General features: G+C 41.5%; 1 protein-coding gene across 1 annotated transcript in view; it reads left to right on the top strand.

The window, feature by feature from the left end:
- The first annotated feature begins 15,293 nt into the window (after window positions 1-15,293).
- Window positions 15,294-20,021, top strand: part of LOC135553943 (sodium channel protein type 4 subunit alpha B-like) — a 55,232-nt gene continuing 50,504 nt past the window's right edge. Inside the window, exon 1 of the mRNA XM_064985898.1 lies at window positions 15,294-15,421. The gene's annotated coding sequence lies outside the window, so the exon portion shown is untranslated. The remainder of the gene's footprint in view (window positions 15,422-20,021) is intronic.

Here is a 20,021-nt window from a genome sequence, read left to right on the forward strand (position 1 = left end):
GTGCTTCTAGTTCCGACAATGCAGTAATAACCAACAAGTAATCTAACTAACAATTCCTAATCTACTGTCTTATACACAGTATATATTTACATTTATTTACACTGGTGAGAGAGTTACATAACTTTAAATTACGCAAAATGGGTGGGGACTATGTACAATAGTAATAGTGACGTTATAAAATGTATTTGCGCATGTACATGAAAAAAGTGTTATTCACATTTATTGTTATGTTTATGCTAAGGAACCGGACGTAAAATCTATTCATGAGGACACTTTTGCTTTTGGATCATGGCATATGTTTGTGAAACTATATGGGCATATTTACAGAATGAGTTTATTTAAAAGTTGCATTCTATGTTTGCATAGCACGTCTTTTGTTTGTGACTCACGACTTACAGTTGATGTCGGAAGTTTACATAGAGTTTAGCCAAATACATTTAAACTCAGTTTTCACAATTCCTGACATTTAATCCGCATAAAATTTCACTGTCTTAGGTCATTTAGGATCACCACTTCATTTTAATAATGTGAAATGTCTAACCAATAATGATAATAATAATAGTAGAGAGAATGATTTATTTTAGCTTTTATTTCTTTCATCACATTCCCAGTGGGTCAGAAGTTTACATACACTCACTCTAGGACTTGGTAGCATTGCCTTTAAATTGTTTAACTTGGGTCAAACGTTTCAGGTTGCCTTCCACAAGCTTCCCACAACAAGTTGAGTGAATTTTGGCCCATTCCTCCTGACAGAACTGGTGTAACTGAGTCAGGTTTGTAGGCCTCCTTGCTCACACATGCGTTTTCAGTTCCGCCCACAAATGTAGGACTGAGGTCAGGGCTTTGTGATTGCCAATTCAATACCTTGACTTTGTTGTCCTTGAGCCATTTTGCCATAACTTATGAAGTATGCTTGGGGTCATTGTCCATTTGGAAGACCCATTTGCGACCAAGCTTTAACGTCCTGGCTGATGTCTTGAGATGTTGCTTCAATATATCCACATAGTTTTCCCTCCCCATGATTCCATCTATTTGTGAAGTGCACCAGTCCCTCCTGCAGCAAAGCAACCCCACAACATGATGCTGCCACCCTTGTGCTTCACGGTTGGGATGGTGTTCTTCAGGCTTGCAAGCCTCCCCCTTTTTCCTCCAAACATAACAATGGTCATTATGGCCAAACAGTTCTACTTTTGTTTAATCAGAAAAGAGAACATTTCTCCAAAAAGTATGATATCTGTCTCCATGTGCAGTTGCAAACCTTAGTCTGGCTTTTTTTATGGCAGTTTTGGAGCAGTGGCTTCTTCCTTGCTGAGCGACCTTTCAGGTTATGTCAATATAGGACTCGTTTTACTGTGGATATAGATACTTTTGTACCTGTTTTCTCCAGCATCTTCACAAGGTCCTTTGCTGTTGCTCTGGGATTGATTTGCACCTTCAGCACCAAAGTATGTTCATCTCTAGGTGTAACGGTTTTCTTGTGGTGAAAGAGAGGCAGACCAAAACGCAGCGTGGTGGTTATTCATGGTTCTTTAATATAGACACTATACATGAATGAACTAACAAAACAAGAAATGTGAAAAAACCAAAACAGCCCTATCTGGTGCAAACACAGAGACAGGAACAATCACCCACAAAACCCAACACCAAACAGGCTACCTAAATATGGTTCCCAATCAGAGACAATGACTAACACCTGCCTCCGATTGAGAACCATATCAGGCCAAACGTCGAAATAGACAAACTAGACATGTAACATAGAATGCCCACTCAAATCACACCCTGACCAAACTAAACATAGAAACATACAAAGCAAACTATGGTCAGGGTGTGACACTAGGAGACAGAACGTGTCTCCTTCCTGAGCGGTATGACGGCTGCGTGGTCCCATGCTGTTTACACTTGCGTACTATTGTTTGTACAGATGAATGTGGTACCTTCAGGTGTTTGGAAATTGTTCCCAAGGATGAACCAGACTTGTGGAAGTCTAAAATGTTTTTTTTTCTGAGGTCTTTGTTGATTTCTTTTGATTTTCCCATAATGTCAAGCAAATAGACACTGAGTTTGAAGGTAGGCCTTGAAATACATCCACAGGTACACCTCCAATTGAAGCAAATGATGTCAATTACCTATCAGAAGCTTCTAAAGCCATGACATTATTATCTGGAAATTTCCAAGCTGTTTAAAGACACAGTCAACTTAGTGTATGTAAACTTTTGACTTCAACTGTACATATTTTAAACATTTTGATAGAAATGTAGCATTCTCCTACCATTCGAACTATTAGCTCCTCTCTCTATACCCCAACCAGTGGCTTCTCATGACCGTTGTACGTTAGCTATAACGTTAGCGGTCGAGACTTGGCAGTAAGAGGCAGCCTGTTATGACAGTTGATCCTTACACATGCTGACCAGACCGGTTGCGCTCATGTTGATTTTGTCCACCCAAACCAGACACCATCAGGACACTCAGGTTGAAATATCAAAACAAACGCTGTTATCATGTTATCCAGAGCATTGGTGACTGTAAACCGTGCTGCTGGCAACAATGTAATTACGTTTTTTTTGCCGACATTTACTGACACCGGCCATATTCAACCCGTGTTGAGCGTTCGTAAATTCATCAGTTACTCTGCGCTCTGGCACACTCAGAAGAGAGTGCCCTGAAATCAGAGTAGTTAGCCAGAGTGAATTTACGAACGCTCCCAACTCACGCCCTGACCAAAATAAAATAGAGACATAAAAAGAAACTATAAGGTCAGGACGTGACACCTAGAGTCTCAGCTCTAAACCCATGCATTGTTCAGGGCTGCGTTGATTCCATTATTAACGTGATTATTTTATTAAAGCAATACATTTCAAAGACAAAAATAATTTCCACTCCCACTCCCATGCCCCCGGCCCAAAAGGCTGTGTTCTTGCCATCTGGTGGAAAATCCAACAGGCTTTGAGTTCCCCCTTTGGAGAGAATGTGAAGGTCTTGGAATCCCCATTCACTGTCCAAGCAATCAGGTTTGTAGATTATAACTAGTCTGTTATCTAGAATGACATTACTCAATACAGTGTTATTGTGGCAGCTTTGATGGACAGGGGGACAGCATCACTCTGATAACTGACCTCTAACCTTTATGGTGAGAGAGACTATAGTTTACTTTTATACCTACTGTTTTCTCTGTGGTATGCTCATGTTAGAGGATTGAGAAAGATTATGTGGTCTTGCTGTACACAGCTGATTCTAAATTGAGTCACTTAAGTCCACCAAGTGCATAGAAACTAGAAAGTATGCTACCAGTAGAGTGTTCATAGTAACTATAAACTCCCGTCACCCCATGTGTTAGGGTCAGTGTTATACATGTCCTTGGGAAGTCACTACCCTAAACCCTAATGTTAACACCTACCCTTATCCTTAACCATAACCCTTAATCATGGTAGCATCCACATTCACGTAGAATGTTTAGAAACATATTTTATTCTTATTTACAATAAAACTGACTCTAATTAACCTGAAACACAACCAAAACAAACAGCAAATGCATCCAACAGGTTTGTAGATTCACAAGCTTAATGTAATAATTGCATGCTAGGAATATAGGACCAAATACTAAACGTTTGACTACTTTAATACACATATAAGTGAATTTGTCCAATACTTTTGGTCCCCTAAAATGGGGGGGATGTACAAAAAGTGCTGAAATTTCTAAATGGTTCACCCGATATAGAGGAAAATACCTTCAAATGAAGCTGATAGTCTGCACTTTATCCTCCATAGTCATTATCATTTCATTCAAAGAGGTGGAGTACAGAGCCAAAACAAACAAAACAAATTGTCACTGTCCCTGTACTTTTGGAGCTCACTGTATTTGTACAACTCAAAGATCTTCAAGTACAACGTACAGGTTCTGGCAAAATAAAGGAAACACTTGAGTAAATGAGGGATACAAAGTATATATTGCAAGCAGGTGCTCCACACAGGTGTGGTTCATGAGTTAATTAAACAAACAATTAACATCCCATCATGATTAGGCCCATGTATAAAAATGTGTGTCTGTATGTCTGTCTGTCTGTCTGTCACCAGATTTCAATCCATTTGAACATTTATGGAATTTCTCATAGAAGAATGGTGTCGCATCCCTCCAATAGTTACAGACACTAAGTAAAATATATGCCAAGGCACATTGAAGCTGTTCTGGAGGCTCGTGGTGGCCCAACACCCTATTAAGACATTTATGTTGGCGCTTTCGTTTTTGGACTGAACATCTTTCATCACAAGGGGGTGCTGTAGACCAATATTTCACATTGATTAATGGTTTGTTTCTACCCTCCAGGTGGGAGGCTGCTGTGTGAGGATCGATAAGAAACTCAACATTCTGTCATTCATTTTGTATGAGATGTTAATTGGAGTAAAGGTTCAAGGAAAGTGATGCCTGGAAGAAGCATTTTCCAGCACCTTGGAGAGCACTGCATCTGTGAGGAACAGTGTTACCCAGTTATAGAGCAAATCTGGAGTAACCTTGGTCTCAGACTGCTTACTAACTAGATCCCTTGAAGTGACATAATTATTTTAATAATACAAAATAAAACAGGTGAAACAAATATTCATGCATAAACCTGAATATCACTGAATCTGGTTTTGTTGCATTGTTATCAGGGCATCACTGAAACCAGTTGTATTTGTTGAAATACAACAATGTCTCGTTTTGCAAACGCCTGTCACCTATGGAACTATTCCCTCTCATACAGAAAAAAACCACATGATTTGACATGTGGAAAATCACATGATTTCACATGTGAAATGTCCATATGTTTTGTACAAGTGAAATATCATCACATGTGTTCCAAAACCATTTGGATTTTCACGTGATCACAACCTGTCACATAAAATTCGGTTTTGGAACACTTCACGTAATCACATAACATTTCACATGTGGATACAAATTGTCACATGATTCCCTGCAATCAAGAAGTCGTTAGGATGTCCCCGTAATGTCACAAAACATCCACAGTGTTGTCCACTTACATATTTCACATTATGCACATTTATTTACACAGTAATTATTCAATATGTTCTCATTTTGGATTTGAACTCAGAACTCTTGGTTCAGGGTATTCTGATCTTCCTGCTGCACCACCATGTCTGTGTCGATTACTGATTTCACCTGTATTCCTACACTTTGGACTTCAAAGTAAATCTTATCTTTGTAGAAATACGCTCAAGAAAAACTATTATGTGTATCATAGTGATTCAGGAGTAACATTAAAACAGAGTAATATGCCCCACCAACATTAGACAAGTATACAGAAAACCCTCAAATTGCTGAGATAACTAAATCTAACCAATAATGAGAAAATAGTTCATTAAACCGAAGACTAAAATAGCAGTGCACAAAAAAATATCGGTTAAACATCTGTAGGGGACTTCTGGGAATTCTACAGACTTTGTGGTGCAACAGTAATATCACTGTAATCAAAATCCAGAGGTTATGAGTTCAAATTCCAGATGCAGCCATATTGTCAGTACTAAGGGATCATATTGATGAACGATTCCCACACTTTAAAAAAAGTCACATTTTAGCTGAACAGCGTACCACTTACCTTACACGGCCATTCCATTACATTACTTCCCTGACAAAAAAAAGATGTGAAATTTGCAGATTCACAAATCAAATTGTATTTCTCACACGCGCCGAATACAACAGGTTACAGTGGAAATGCTTACTTACAAGCCCTTGACCAACAATGCAGTTTTAAGAAAAATACAACAACAAAATAAATAAAAGTAACATGGTGGTCTGCTTGAAACATGTTGGTATTACAGACTCAGACATGAAGAGGTTGAAAATGTCAGTGAAGACACTTGACAGTTGGTCAGCGCATGCTCGGAGTACACGTCCTGGTAATCCATCTAGCCTTGTGGCCTTGTGAATGTTGACCTGTTTAAAGGTCTTACTCACATTGGCTACGGAGAGCGTGATTACACAGTCATCTGGAACAGCTGATGCTCTCATGCATGTTTCAGTGTTACTACTTGCCTCAACGCGAGCTTAGAAGTAATTTAGCTCATCTGGTAGGCTCGTGTCACTGGGCAGCTCGTGGCTGTGCTTCCCTTTGTAGTCTGTAATAGTTTGCAAGCCCTGCCACAGCCGACGAGCGTCGGAGCCGGTGTAGTACGATTGGATCTTAGTCCTGTATTGATGCTTTGCCTGTTTGATGGTTCGTCAAAGGGCATAAAAGCATTTCTTATCAGATTCCGGGTTAGAGTCTCGCTCCTTGAAAGTGGCAGCTATACCCTTTAATGCAGATGTTGCCTGTTGTCATGACGGTGGCCTGGGGGGCAGGTTTATGACAGTCATAAATACCTCTTCCCCCCTTTTTCCTCTCTCTACCCTACTGATGTTACATTTGCAAAACCCTTGGTTAACAAGATTCTGGGAACATAAGAAGGTGAGGGGAAATTAACTATATTCTGGTAATCTGACCAACTGAACATATGGTACTTAATGAATATGATGTCAGTTCAGTTGTCATCTGAGACATTCTCATCAATGATAAGATGACATACACTCTACAGTGGAAAGTCTACACATCAGAGTTATCGGATTCACATGGAATTGTTGTTCATTTTAAATGTTTGAATATGAAATTATTTGTGATGGGATGAAATGTAATTTTAGCTTATAAAATGTGAGATTTGGGTTTTCATAAGATAGGGCTCTGCTCAATCAGTGGCCCGCCCCTGTGAAGGGACATGGGCTTCCATCTACCACCAACCTACCGAAGCGCAGCTCAGAGTAAATATTTATTGCATTTTCCTTTTCCAAATGGGCAGTAATTTAGAATGCATAAGATACTGTATTTACGACAGCACAGCTTCGGCCTTTGTCCTCAGTCTTCCCGCTCCTTCACTCAAACCCAGCACCTTTTCTTTTGTGTAACAAGCTGTCATATCTGTTCCGCCCGCTAGGGACGTTTTCCTTTATGATGTAATTTGTAATCAAGTTGTGATTTAATTACGTGTATGTGTAATTCTGTGTGATTAGTTAGGTATTTAGTAAATAAATGATTAAACCCAATTTTGTATTACTGATTCAAAATTGTTAGCCAGGGTTTGTGCAGATAACCAAGAATTTACAACTTTCAGATGAGACTGAATTAAGATGACGATTAATATTGACTGCTATTGGTGTAAAATACTACGAGGTCTTTAAGAGTTTATTCGGAAGATAACAACTCTATGAATATTATTTTGTGGTGCCCGACTCTCTAGTTAATTACATTTACATGATTAGCTCAATCAGGTAATATTAATTAAGGAGATATGATTTCATAGAATAGCATGTCATATCACTTAATCTGGCATAGCCAAAGACACGACACTGTAATCCATGTCTTCTGTTTGGGGTATGTACGTACAGTCACTGTGGGGATGAAGTCATCGATGCACTTAATGATGAAGCCAGTGACTGATGTGGTGTACTCCTCAATGCCATCGGAAGAATCCTGAAACATATTCCAGTCTGTGCTAGCAAAACAGTCCTGTAGCTTCGCATCTGCTTCATCTGACCACTTTTTTATCGATTGAGTCACTGGTGCTTCCTGCTCTAGTTTTGGCTTGTCAGCAGGAATCAGGAGGATCGAATTATGGTAAGATTTTCCAAATGTCGCACATTTCACATGCTGGTGGAAATGAGGTAAAACGGATTTAAGTTTCCCTGCATTAAAGTTCCCGGTCACTAGGAGCACCGCCTCTGGATGAGTGTTTTCCTGTTTGCATATGGCCATATACAGCTCATTGAGTGCGGTCTCAGGGTCACCATCGGTTTGTGGTGGTAAATAGACAGCAATGAAGAATAAAGTTGAGTTTACATACACCTTAGCCAAATACATTTAAACTCAGTTTTCACAATCCCTGACATTTAATCCTAGTAAAAAAATCGCTGTCTTACGTCAGTTAGGATCACCACTTTATTTAAGAATGTGAAAAGTCAGAATAATAGTAGAGAGAATGATTTATTTCAGCTTTTATTTCTTTCATCACATTCCCAGTGGGTCAGAAGTTTACATACACTCACTCTAGGACTTGGTAGCATTGCCTTTAAATTGTTTAATTTGGGTCAAACGTTTCAGGTTCCACAAGCTGAGTGAATTTTGGCCCATTCCTCCTGACAGAACTGGTGTAACTGAGTCAGGTTTGTAGGCCTCCTTGCTCACACACACTTTTTCAGTTATGGCCACAAATTTTCTATAGGATTGAGGTCAGGGCTTTGTGATGGTCAATTCAATACCCTGACTTTGTTGTCCTTAAGCCATTATGCCACAACTTTGGAAGCATGCTTGGAGTCATTGTCCATTTGGAAGACCTATTTGCGACCATGCTTTAACTTCCTGACTGATGTGTTGAGATGTTGCTTCAATATATCCACATAATTTTCCTGCCTCATGATGCTGTCTATTTTGTGAAGTGCACAAGTCCCTCCTGCAGCAAAGCAACCCCACAACATGATGCTGCCACCCCCGTGCTTCACGATTGGGATGGTGTTCTTTGGCTTGCAAGCCGCCCCCTTTTTCCTCCAAACATAACAATGGTCATTATGGCCAAACAGTTCAATTTTTGTTTCATCAGACCAGAGGACATTTCTCCAAATAGTATGATCTTTGTCCCCATGTTCAGCTGCAAACCGTAGTCTGGCTTTTTTATGGCAGTTTTGGAGCAGTGGCTTGCTCCTTGCTGAGCGGCCTTTCAGGTTATGTCGATATAGTACCTGTTTCCTCTAGCATCGTCACAAGGTCCTTTGCTGCTGTTCTAGGAATGATTGACGGCTGCGTGGTCCTATGGTATTTATACTTGCGTACTATTGTTTGTACAGATGAACGTGGTACCTTCAGGTGTTTTGAAATTGCTCCCAAGGATGAACCAGACTTGTGGAGGTCGACAATTATTTTTCTGAGGTCTTGGCTGACTTTTGTCTGTAAACAATGTTGGAAAAATTACTTGTGTCATACACAAAGTAGATGTCCTAACCGACTTGCCAAAACTATAGTTTGTTCACAAGACATTTGTGGAGTGGTTGAAAAACAAGTTTTAATGACTCCAACCTAAGTTTATGTAAACTTCCGACTTCAAATGCAGATGAAAACTCTCTTGGTAGAGTAGTGCGACCTACAGTTTATCATGAGATACTCTACCTCAGGCGAGCAAAACCTTGAGACTTCCTTAGATACAGTGCCTTGCGAAAGTATTTGGCCCCCTTGAACTTTGCGACCTTTTGCCACATTTCAGGCTTCAAACATAAAGATATAAAACTGTATTTTTTTTGTGAAGAATCAACAACAAGTGGGACACAATCATGAAGTGGAACGACATTTATTGGATATTTCAAACTTTTTTAACAAATCAAAAACTGAAAAATTGGGCGTGCAAAATTATTCAGCCCCCTTAAGTTAATACTTTGTAGTGCCACCTTTTGCTGCGATTACAGCTGTAAGTCGCTTGGGGTATGTCTCTATCAGTTTTGCACATCGAGAGACTGAATTTTTTTCCCATTCCTCCTTGCAAAACAGCTCAAGCTCAGTGAGGTTGGATGGAGAGCATTTGTGAACAGCAGTTTTCAGTTCTTTCCACAGATTCTCAATTGGATTCAGGTCTGGACTTTGACTTGGCCATTCTAACACCTGGATATGTTTATTTTGAACCATTCCATTGTAGATTTTGCTTTATGTTTTGGATCATTGTCTTGTTGGAAGACAAATCTCCGTCCCAGTCTCAGGTCTTTTGCAGACTCCATCAGGTTTTCTTCGAGAATGGTCCTGTATTTGGCTCCATCCATCTTCCCATCAATTTTAACCATCTTCCCTGTCCCTGCTGAAGAAAAGCAGGCCCAAACCATGATGCTGCCACCACCATGTTTGACAGTGGGTATGGTGTGTTCAGGGTGATGAGCTGTGTTGCTTTTACGCCAAACATAACGTTTTGCATTGTTGCCAAAAAGTTCAATTTTGGTTTCATCTGACCAGAGCACCTTCTTCCACATGTTTGGTGTGTCTCCCAGGTGGCTTGTGGCAAACTTTAAACAACATTTTTTATGGATATCTTAAAGAAATGGCTTTCTTCTTGCCACTCTTCCATAAATGCCAGATTTGTGCAATATACGACTGATTGTTGTCCTATGGACAGAGTCTCCCACCTCAGCTGTAGCTCTCTGCAGTTCATACTGAGTGATCATGGGCCTCTTGGCTGCATCTCTGATCAGTCTTCTCCTTGTATGAGCTGAAAGTTTAGAGGGACGGCCAGGTCTTGGTAGATTTGCAGTGGTCTGATACTCCTTCCATTTCAATATTATCGCTTGCACAGTGCTCCTTGAGATGTTTGAAGCTTGGGAAATCTTTTTGTATCCAAATCCGGCTTTAAACTTCTTCACAACAGTATCTCGGACCTGCCTGGTGTGTTCCTTGTTCTTCATGATGCTCTCTGCGCTTTTAACGGACCACTGAGACTATCACAGTGCAGGTGCATTTATACGGAGACTTGATTACACACAGGTGGATTGTATTTATCATCATTAGTCATTTAGGTCAACATTGGATCATTCAGAGATCCTCACTGAACTTCTGGAGAGAGTTTGCTGCACTGAAAGTAAAGGGGCTGAATAATTTTGCACGCCCAATTTTTCAGTTTTTGATTTGTTAAAAAAGTTTGAAATATCCAATAAATGTCATTCCACTTCATGATTGTGTCCCACTTGTTGTTGATTCTTCACAAAAAAATACAGTTTTATATCTTTATGTTTGAAGCCTGAAATTTGGCAAAAGGTCGCAAAGTTCAAGGGGGGCGAATACTTTCGCAGGGCACTGTACGTGCTTGTAGTTCGTCCACTTTATTAACCAGCGATTGTATGTTGGCCAATAGTACTGATGGCGAAGGCAGATTAGCCACTCGTTGCCGGGTCCTTCCAAGGCACCCCCATCTCCTTCCACGATATCTCCATATTTTTCTCCTGCGAATGCTGGGGATGAGGGCCTCGTCGGGTGTCTGGAGTAAATCCCTCTCTTCTGACTCATTAAATCAAAATTCTTCCTCCAATAAGAGGTGAGTAGTCGCTGTTTTGATGTCCAGAACCTGTTTTCAGTCATAAGAGACGGTAGCAGCAACATTATCTACAAAATAAGTTACAAACAATGCGAAAAAACAAACAAAATAGCACGGTTGTTTAAGAGCCAATAAATCGGCAGCCATCCCCTCTGGCGCCATTATATCTTTACACATGTTAAACCGTGTTCAACATGTATTCAATCTAGAGTTCACATGTTAACACCACAATTTTCATGTGAGAATAACATGTTTTCACCTCACATGAATTGCAGACTCACATGGAATTTGCAGCGTCACGTGAACAATTTTCACATGAATATTGAATTTAAATATTGAACTTTCACGTGAAAACCTAACTCTCCTGTGGAATTGCATTTTACTCTGTGGAAAAACGTTCATGTGAAAATCGAATTTGCACTTTCACATGTGCTTTTACATGTTGTCAAGTGATCACGTGAAACTCATGTGGTTTTTCCGTAAGGGATACTACAATCAATATGGAATTTGTTCCATTCGTGGCTCCTAAATATCTCACATGATCGTTACAAACTATGACTACCATCCTGCCAATACTCTTAAATGGTTTCCTCTCATTGCATGATGTTTGGGACAGAACTGATCTCCGCTCTCTGCTCTCTTTAAAGGTTGTATGCGTGTCTGCTTGACCCGCTGGGATGGAAGGTGTGAGAGATCCAGCCATCTGTTTATCCGGCTTGCAGGGTCGGGGTGCACCAGTTGCCGCTCTCGCTGAGTCCCAAATGGCACCCTATTCCCTATATAGTGCACTACTTTTAGTTCACTATGTAGGGAATAGTGTGCTATTTGAGACTCAGTCTCTGTTTGGCTCCTGGGGTCCTGGCATGTGGGCTCTGTGTCAGATCTGGCCCTCCAGCTGGTTCTGGGATCAGCTCCAGGTAACAGGCCAGTAACGGGGCGGACGTGTCGGGCCATCCCAGGAGACACCAAGCAATGTGATTCACCGTAAATTTCCATAAATCTCCCACCGGGCCCAGCCCCATGCTTCAACCCACCATGGGCCAGCGTTTATCCGGGCGACATGTTTGTTCCATCAGAGTTAATGGATTAAAGTTGGTTAAACCTTTTACTGCAGTGGGCTAAATCAGGGTCATACAGAGTGTTCTTTGGTAGTCTTAAACAAATCTACTTTGAAACAAAAGTATACATCTCACACACTTGGTTATGGGTTTAAAACAAGAAGACACCTGTACCATGTCAGATATAGAGTTGAAATGTATTAAATTTTGAGTTTGCATCCCAATATTATACTTTATATACATCCCAGAAGACTGAAATATAACACAACAGTTCGACATAGTTTATTAATTATGAAGAGTATGAATAACATTCCACCTATGAGGCCACTAGAGGGCGATCGACTGCAGGAAAGGGATGTATACAATGACTTTTATATGACTTAAATTACTTTCTAAACAAGAAAGAAATATATGCTATGAACAGGAGGTAGGAAATCAGGTTTAAATGTAAAAGCTTAAATCTATTACCTGTAATAGTGAGTCAGAAAATATCTGTATGATCAAGCTATTGGATCTGATGCAACTGAAAGTTCGAGACTTTGAAATTTATAGGGAGAAAAATCTTCTCTCTGCTGTGATTAGAATATTTTCTGAGGGCACTTTACAATGTCACCAGTGAGTTGTGCTATTTTGAGTATGCTCTGTCTGTGCTGTAAACTGCTCTAACAAGTTTCCCTATTGCAGTGATGCAACTTTGAATGAGATTAACACACATGTAGCATTACCAGATTGACGTGTTAGTCATGTTCCTAACTTAAAGCAATAGGCATAACATTTAAAAATGTTTTCTATAAATCTCAGGCAATCAGCACCCCTCAGCTAGTAGTGTGACAGCTTCACAATTCCTGTGGACATGTCTGCCTGTATCTAATACATGGGTCTGTATTCAACACGACGCCAGACGGTTACTCTTCGGAACATGATGCCTGCAGCAGCTTTGTGCAACCAGAGAGAGGCAGAGAGTCAGCAGACACACACACACACGCACACGCACACGCACACGCACACACACACACACACACACACACACACACACACACACACACACACACACACACACACACACACACACACACACACACACACACAGAGAGAGTCTGTCTTTTCAAGAGCAAGTGTCAATGCAGGAATGCTCCAGGCCTTCTGAGAATATGTATGCTCATTATGTTACGATATGGCAACATTATCAGATGTGGAGAGATGGTGGGCAGGATTACGTTTCTGCTCAGCTGCTTTATCTGTGGCAGGAGCCGGGGGAGGATTCTAGCACTCTCAAAGATTCTGAGAGAGAGAGAGAGAGAGAGAGAGAGAGAGAGAGAGAGAGAGAGAGAGAGAGAGAGAGAGAGAGAGAAAGAGCGAGAGAGAATTACATTAACAGATAGTGAGATGCAGAAAACATTTGACCTTCAAAGACTTTTCAGTTGGAAGAGAAAACAAGATGAGGCACCCTGTTCTGATTCGATGCATGATACATGGGTTATACATGTTATCCATGTGAAGGAATTCATCCAGTCCATTTACAATGCACCCCATTCTCTCATACTAATTGTCTCATTCATACTAATTGATAATGGGATGAATACTGGCACAGTACTGACACAGTACAGGTTAAGGGTAAATATGGACAGTCATGACCCATTACTAAATGGAATAAAAATGTGTCATTGACGTTTATGTATCTGGACTGCTTTCTTTTATAAGGTCCATTGATGGGTTTTCTTCTGTCTTGCTCTTGGGTGAGAAACTGGGCTTGTTCTCACCCGAATGTTGGTAGATCATATTACTGGAGTTGTACTGACCAAGGGAATAGTTGTTGGTTATTGACAAACCAGAAGGATTTATGTAAGCCAAAGAACATATCCACAAATAGACTCCTTATAAATCAACTCGATCCAAATAAATATTGTGTTTAGATTTCTGGTTTAAGATTATTATGTCATAATTTTTGGATCGCTTGGTGATAATTGCTACGTTACAATGTGACTTTGTCTTGTCGCGAGATGAAATACTATCGGTTTGCACAGAAAAAGACTGCATCTTCAAACTACTCATTTACCATGCTAGCAATATGGAAAAACATGCTTGTGCAATAGACAATTTTTTTTGTTAATTAATCAAGACTTTGATGACATTTTGAGTACATTTATAGAGCAACTTTATGTAAATTCATACAGTCAAACATGTGTTTATGCACAATGTGACATGCCGTAATTGATATAATTAACTACAATTTAAGATGATTATTCAAAATGTGTGCTATACAAAACCTGGGAACTAAAGCTATACTTCAGATTTAATGACAGCCATCTGAAGCAAGTTCAGAGTGTAAATGTTTATTCATTTAGGTCTGGCTATGGCTCCCACTGTGCACCCAGCCAGGCAGACAAACTTCACAACAAGACAGTCGTTCTTTCAGATAGCAACTACGGGGAGATGCCTTTACAAGTGCTCCTTCGTTTGAAGAGTTTTAGGCCTTACACCGTTCTCAAAGTTATATAATGCCTTCTTAAAATGAATAACATTTTACGAAATCTCTATAATATTTGTGTAATGTAGGATGCAGTGATTGACTGCATGTGCTATTTTATATAGGTTAGAGTGCAGGTAGCCTATATGCATGCATGTGTAGGTTATAACATTGCATTAACTCAAGTGCCAGGCACTCAAATTTCCCTTAAATTGTATAACACCATTTAAAAAAAAGAAGCTTTAGAAAGTCTACCACTTGAAAACTGGCATTGACAATCTATCTAGGCCACTCTAGAGGAAAAGCAGAACAGGCCAGTCAGAGTGGTAGGCAGCAGCATATTCCTCGCCTGTAGAGTTTTTTTTAAGTATATTTAAATGACGACCTCAGAAATGGATAGTCTTGAATGTTCTCTTGCATTCCACCACGTTTTGGAAGAGCGGGCTAAAATACTCCACAAGTCATGACTGCATTACTATTTCACTATTCCTGTAGTAAATGTTGCTGTCATGTCCTCAATTGTATATAAAATTACAAAAATTAACGTTTCGTAGTGCATTAGCCTATCTTTACTAAAGCACGAGAAACGAGCCGCGGTTAAAAAGTGTGAGAAGTTTGGACTAAGTGATGATCCTACCTGAACGAACTCTCGGGTTTCATTCAAGACACACCATGCGTCAGCAACAGCTGTCCTGCAGCGTGGACGGTCTCTGAGAAGGAGGAAAGGTTATCAGCGAAGGCTTGAAAGAAGACTTACCACCGGGTTACTTGGCTTTTGTGGGAATACATTTTTTGTTGTTGTTGTTGACAGGACAAGGTAAACCAGGTTGGGTAAACAAAAACACCGAGTTGTCCGTAATCTTTTAGCGCCGCGGTGGGGCACTTGAGCGGTTCGTTTGCGTTGGACTTTTTGAAGTCAGTCTGTCAGTTGGGGCTTTGAACTTCACATAATCTTCTTGCTATGTTTACAGTGTGGTGCGATCATGACAACATGGCCGGTGGCTTTACAAGATTGAATTTATTCCTGCCAAGTAAATAATTGAATCACTGACATCTTGAAGTTATTTTTATAGCCTATCTATAGAAACAAGTGTAGTGCCTTGGCTATTGCCGGTTTCCTACATAGCCAAGCCTACACCTGTCTCACCCAAGAAAGGCTACAGTCGATTCGTTTACTCGTCTTGTGATCCAGTTCTATGATATCATGATTTAAATTACTGACACATTGGTCATTTATATTGAACAGGTATATTATTAAGCTAAAGACGTTAGGAGTCATCCACGGGTCATTACTTCCCCAGTGCTTCATAGTCTAACCATGTTGCTGCAGTTGCTGATTAATTATGGGATATCGTGAACACAAGTTTATAAGCATGGGGTGAAACCATATTGGACTTTACGGAGTATAAATTTGCTCTGTGATGTAATTTCATAGTCTTCTGATGTGTTTCATGGTATTTCAGCTGTCATCAGGAGGTCCTCCCAACACAGTTTTGTACACTGGATATATGGACATTTTTGGTCTGACCCCACTTGCGTGGATATCAACAAAGATTAAGACTATGATATATCCTTGATCGTGTTTTTTTCTCTCAACATGCGTCATAGTTGTCTGTGTTATCAAAAATACAACAAACGGTTCTCTCTATAAGCCAAATGGCACAAAGTTCAGAGGTTTTTGGATTTAGCCAAGAATTTCCAGCAATAGCCTACAATTGATAGCCTATTATTAAGCTAAACCATCTTTCTCTGTCCGTTCCGTAAATCATCCGTCATTTGAGATTCTGTTGCAGTTTCTCTCATTTACCAGGAAGACAAATCTCCCTTTGGATGTAAACATACAGCAACACACACAAACTCATGGGGGACGTCTTAACTTGGATCAAAATATCGATACCATAACACAAGTACTGTACTGGCTGCTGTGAGATGTGATTTGTAGAAATGGCATGCTCAGCAGGTTAACATGCCATGGACATAGCGCGACGTTTACGCAATAGCCACTGATGTGACACAGGGGACAACTGTGTATGTCCCTTACAGAAAATTAATTAGGCGTTTACTACTGGTATGTGTGTGAAAAGCATCAAGATTGGCGTCAGTGAATAACCAGAACGTTCCCTTTAATGTGATGTAGAGCAGGCAATGGTGGAAACGTTGTCTGGCCAGCCGTGCTCAATTTAGAGTGCATCTTAACTTGCATATGGTGAGCGCGTACCGTTTGTTAGGTTTTCACCTTTGTTTTACAGAGTACGTCATAGATGATGGATGACTGCATGCCACATTGTGATTCGGAACTTCCAGTATAGTATAGATCCCTCAAACTCAACTCTGGACCTCAAAGCCAGTTCCAACTAATTTTTGTCATTGTTCCCCTCTAATCAGGGACAGATTTAGACTTGGGACGCCAGGTGGGTGCAATTAATTATCAGCAGAAAACTAGCAGGCTCCGGGCCTCATAGGGTATACCCCTGGTATAGATCATCAAAATGGATTTAAAATGTCTACTTCCTTTTCAATCTCCTCTACTTGAATTCAATGACACATCCCAGGCCGGGGCCTCTATCAAAACAATCAAGGTCTTATCAAATTCACAGGTCAGGAGTCAAAGGACACAGCATAATCCCAATTTGTCACATGCGCGTTTCTTTCTGCAATGTGAAAGATGGAATCAGAAGCTGAACATTAGAACACAGTGTCCGTCGTTTGAAGTCTTTAACGCCTCATCCTGTTGCAGTAGGCAGCTAGCTGGGCTTTATTTGCGTAGGCGCTCCATCAGATTTATTATTATTATTATTTTTTATCTCAGACTGGAGGAGAAGGAGACATGTCCGCCTCTGTCTGTCTGTCTGTCTGTCTGTCTGTCTGTCTGTCTGTCTGTCTGTCTGTCTGTCTGTCTGTGTGTGTGTCTCTGTGTGTGTTCTCAGATTAGAAGGGAGAGGAGCGCACTAAAAACACAGGACACTGTATCTCATCTCGCTGGAGGATCTCACTGTGTGTGTGTGTGTGTGGTTGGAGGGGAATTCCCTTTGATAATGATACCATTATATCCTGACAACCCTATATCCAATCTCTGTCCATCTCAGTGGTGCTATTTGCATCAGGGGAAATGCCTCTCAGCTGGCTTTGTCTGCCGGGCATTCTGTGGTTTGGTTTTGTGTTGCGGCCCACCGTGCTGCCATGCTGGTGCATCTCATCGGTGTCAGAGGGAGGCACATATTAGACTGTGTTTGTGTGTTAGTGCTGTGCAGTACTTCTGTTACAGGCAGAAGTATGGGGGTTTGAGTGATTTTGACAGCAATGGCTTAGAGTGATAACAGCAAGTGAAATTGAGAGTGATTCTTTGCGAGTGCAACAGGTTAGAAGAGTTAGATGTGAAAGTTAAGCGTATGGGGCTTGTCTGTGTGTGTGTGTGTGTGTGTGTGTGTGTGTGTGTGTGTGTGTGTGTGTGTGTGTGTGTGTGTGTGTGTGTGTGTGTGTGTGTGTGTGTGTGTGTGTGTGTGTGTGTGTGTGTGTGTGTGTGTGTGTGTGTGCGAGCGTGTGTGTGTCTGTCTGACAGAGTTATTCAAAGATGAAAACGCACAAAATGTCTGCGTGCGGTATGAGTGAGTATGACAGTGTCAGAAGTTGGTATGGGTGAGTAAGATCTTCTCAGAAGTCTCTGGTGCTTGGCGGGATGCCCCCACAAACAGGTACATGTGATGGAGAGGAGGAGGTGTTGAGGGGGTTGGGGGGGCCTAGAGGACACCTGCACCTGTCTCCCCCAGCTTGGCTCCTGTCTCACCTGCCCCTCTAGGCCCAGTTGTCTTATTTATAGAGATGATGGCTTCATTTCCAGCCACAAGGGGAGGGGGGTGAAGAGATGCTGCATACGTGTGTCTAAGCTTTGACCGCTGCTCCTCCAGCCCTCTATGCCAAACCATGCAAATCGGAGCCTCTGGCGTCCAAGACAGACGGAGGAGGCACGTCTCCGGGGGCCTTGCTCCGCTCCTCGATTGCCCTCATTAGACATGTACAGTAGATCAGGTTGTAACTCTTTTTCTGTATTATTAACTGTCAGCACTGTCCCCTCCGTTGAAGTCACATTGCTGGTGGAGAGGCCTTGGGCCTTGTCCTACGGCCTTGCCTCTTGTGTTGCGCCAACCTCCCTTTCGCCTTCCCTCCAGGGGACGATGTTGGCAAAAACACGTCGTTTTGTCATTTGGCGGCTTTCCTGTTGGAGGTCACTGGCGGGGGAAAGAGGATCCTGTGTGGATCCATGGAGTTTTTGGTCAGTTTGTAAGGGAAAACTATTTGGCAGTTGTGGAGTCGAGGAGGGCCGAGGGGGACTTTTTGTTCTCTGTTGAGTGTGGGCTGTGTGTGACAGTTAAAGAAGGCCATCTGACTTGTGCTGTTATGGGGTACTTGGGTTTTGGGGATAACCTGATGTGTTTCTAAGGTTCCTATAGCTGTTGGTCTCTGTTGTGGGATAGAGTAGAAAAGATACTTATGCAATTCGTGCTTTCATGACAATCCAAACCAATACTGTGCTGGCTTGATTATATTTTCTTTCACATTGTCCTTTCCAGCATGGTTCCAGCAACTATGGTAGATGCATAACCAGGCTGGTGCAGTACAGCTTGGTTTGGCTCAGCTCAGTAGTGGGAACAGGGTGTGTCCCCTGGGTGGAGGATGAGGGTCAGAGGGGGTAACGGGAGAGGCAGGCAGGCGCCATGGAGAGTGGCAGATGCCTCATGTACACTTGGACCCAGAGTGTGTGAGAGTTTGTTAGGGAATCAGTATACTCTTCTGGTCAGCTCCCCATAGAAAAAGGGGGAATCTGAGAATTGGTTTACCAACTGAAGACGAGGTCTAAACCTCACACCTACTGTACCTATTTATGAATGGCTCCTCCTTCAGTATAATGTGCACTACACACACATCATGGCTCTACTTTTTTCAAACTCAACCATGTGCTATTCTCGTTATTCTTTTTGATGTGTGTATGTTCTGTTTATGACTGTGATACCTGTTTGAGGGTTATGTTATTACACATTTTTACAGGCGTCAGATTTGCTGGAAACAGGCTGGAAAGGCAAATGTGAAAAGATCATGTCTGCACCAGCACAGAACAGTTCAGGTATTACTATACAGTACAGTACAGCATTATTAAAGAGGCCAGAAGGGACTTAAAATCCCTGGTGGGCAAGGGCTTCGAGAACAGCACGCAGCTGCCTCAGTGTCCTCTGGCCTGAGTGTGCTGGAGCTGGTCGTTCAGCTACATCTAGTCTAGATGAACACATTCTGCTGGGTGAGGAGGCTGAGTGGGGTTGACTAGTGGGTGACAGGGCGTTGAAGAGAGGGACGAGAGGTATGAGATATGGCTCCCCATGAGAGCAGGAGAAAAGAAAGAGAACTCACGGGGGGGGGGGGGGGGA

This window comes from Oncorhynchus masou, chromosome 14 (genome assembly GCF_036934945.1).
Source record: "Oncorhynchus masou masou isolate Uvic2021 chromosome 14, UVic_Omas_1.1, whole genome shotgun sequence".
Lineage (NCBI taxonomy): Eukaryota > Metazoa > Chordata > Actinopteri > Salmoniformes > Salmonidae > Oncorhynchus > Oncorhynchus masou.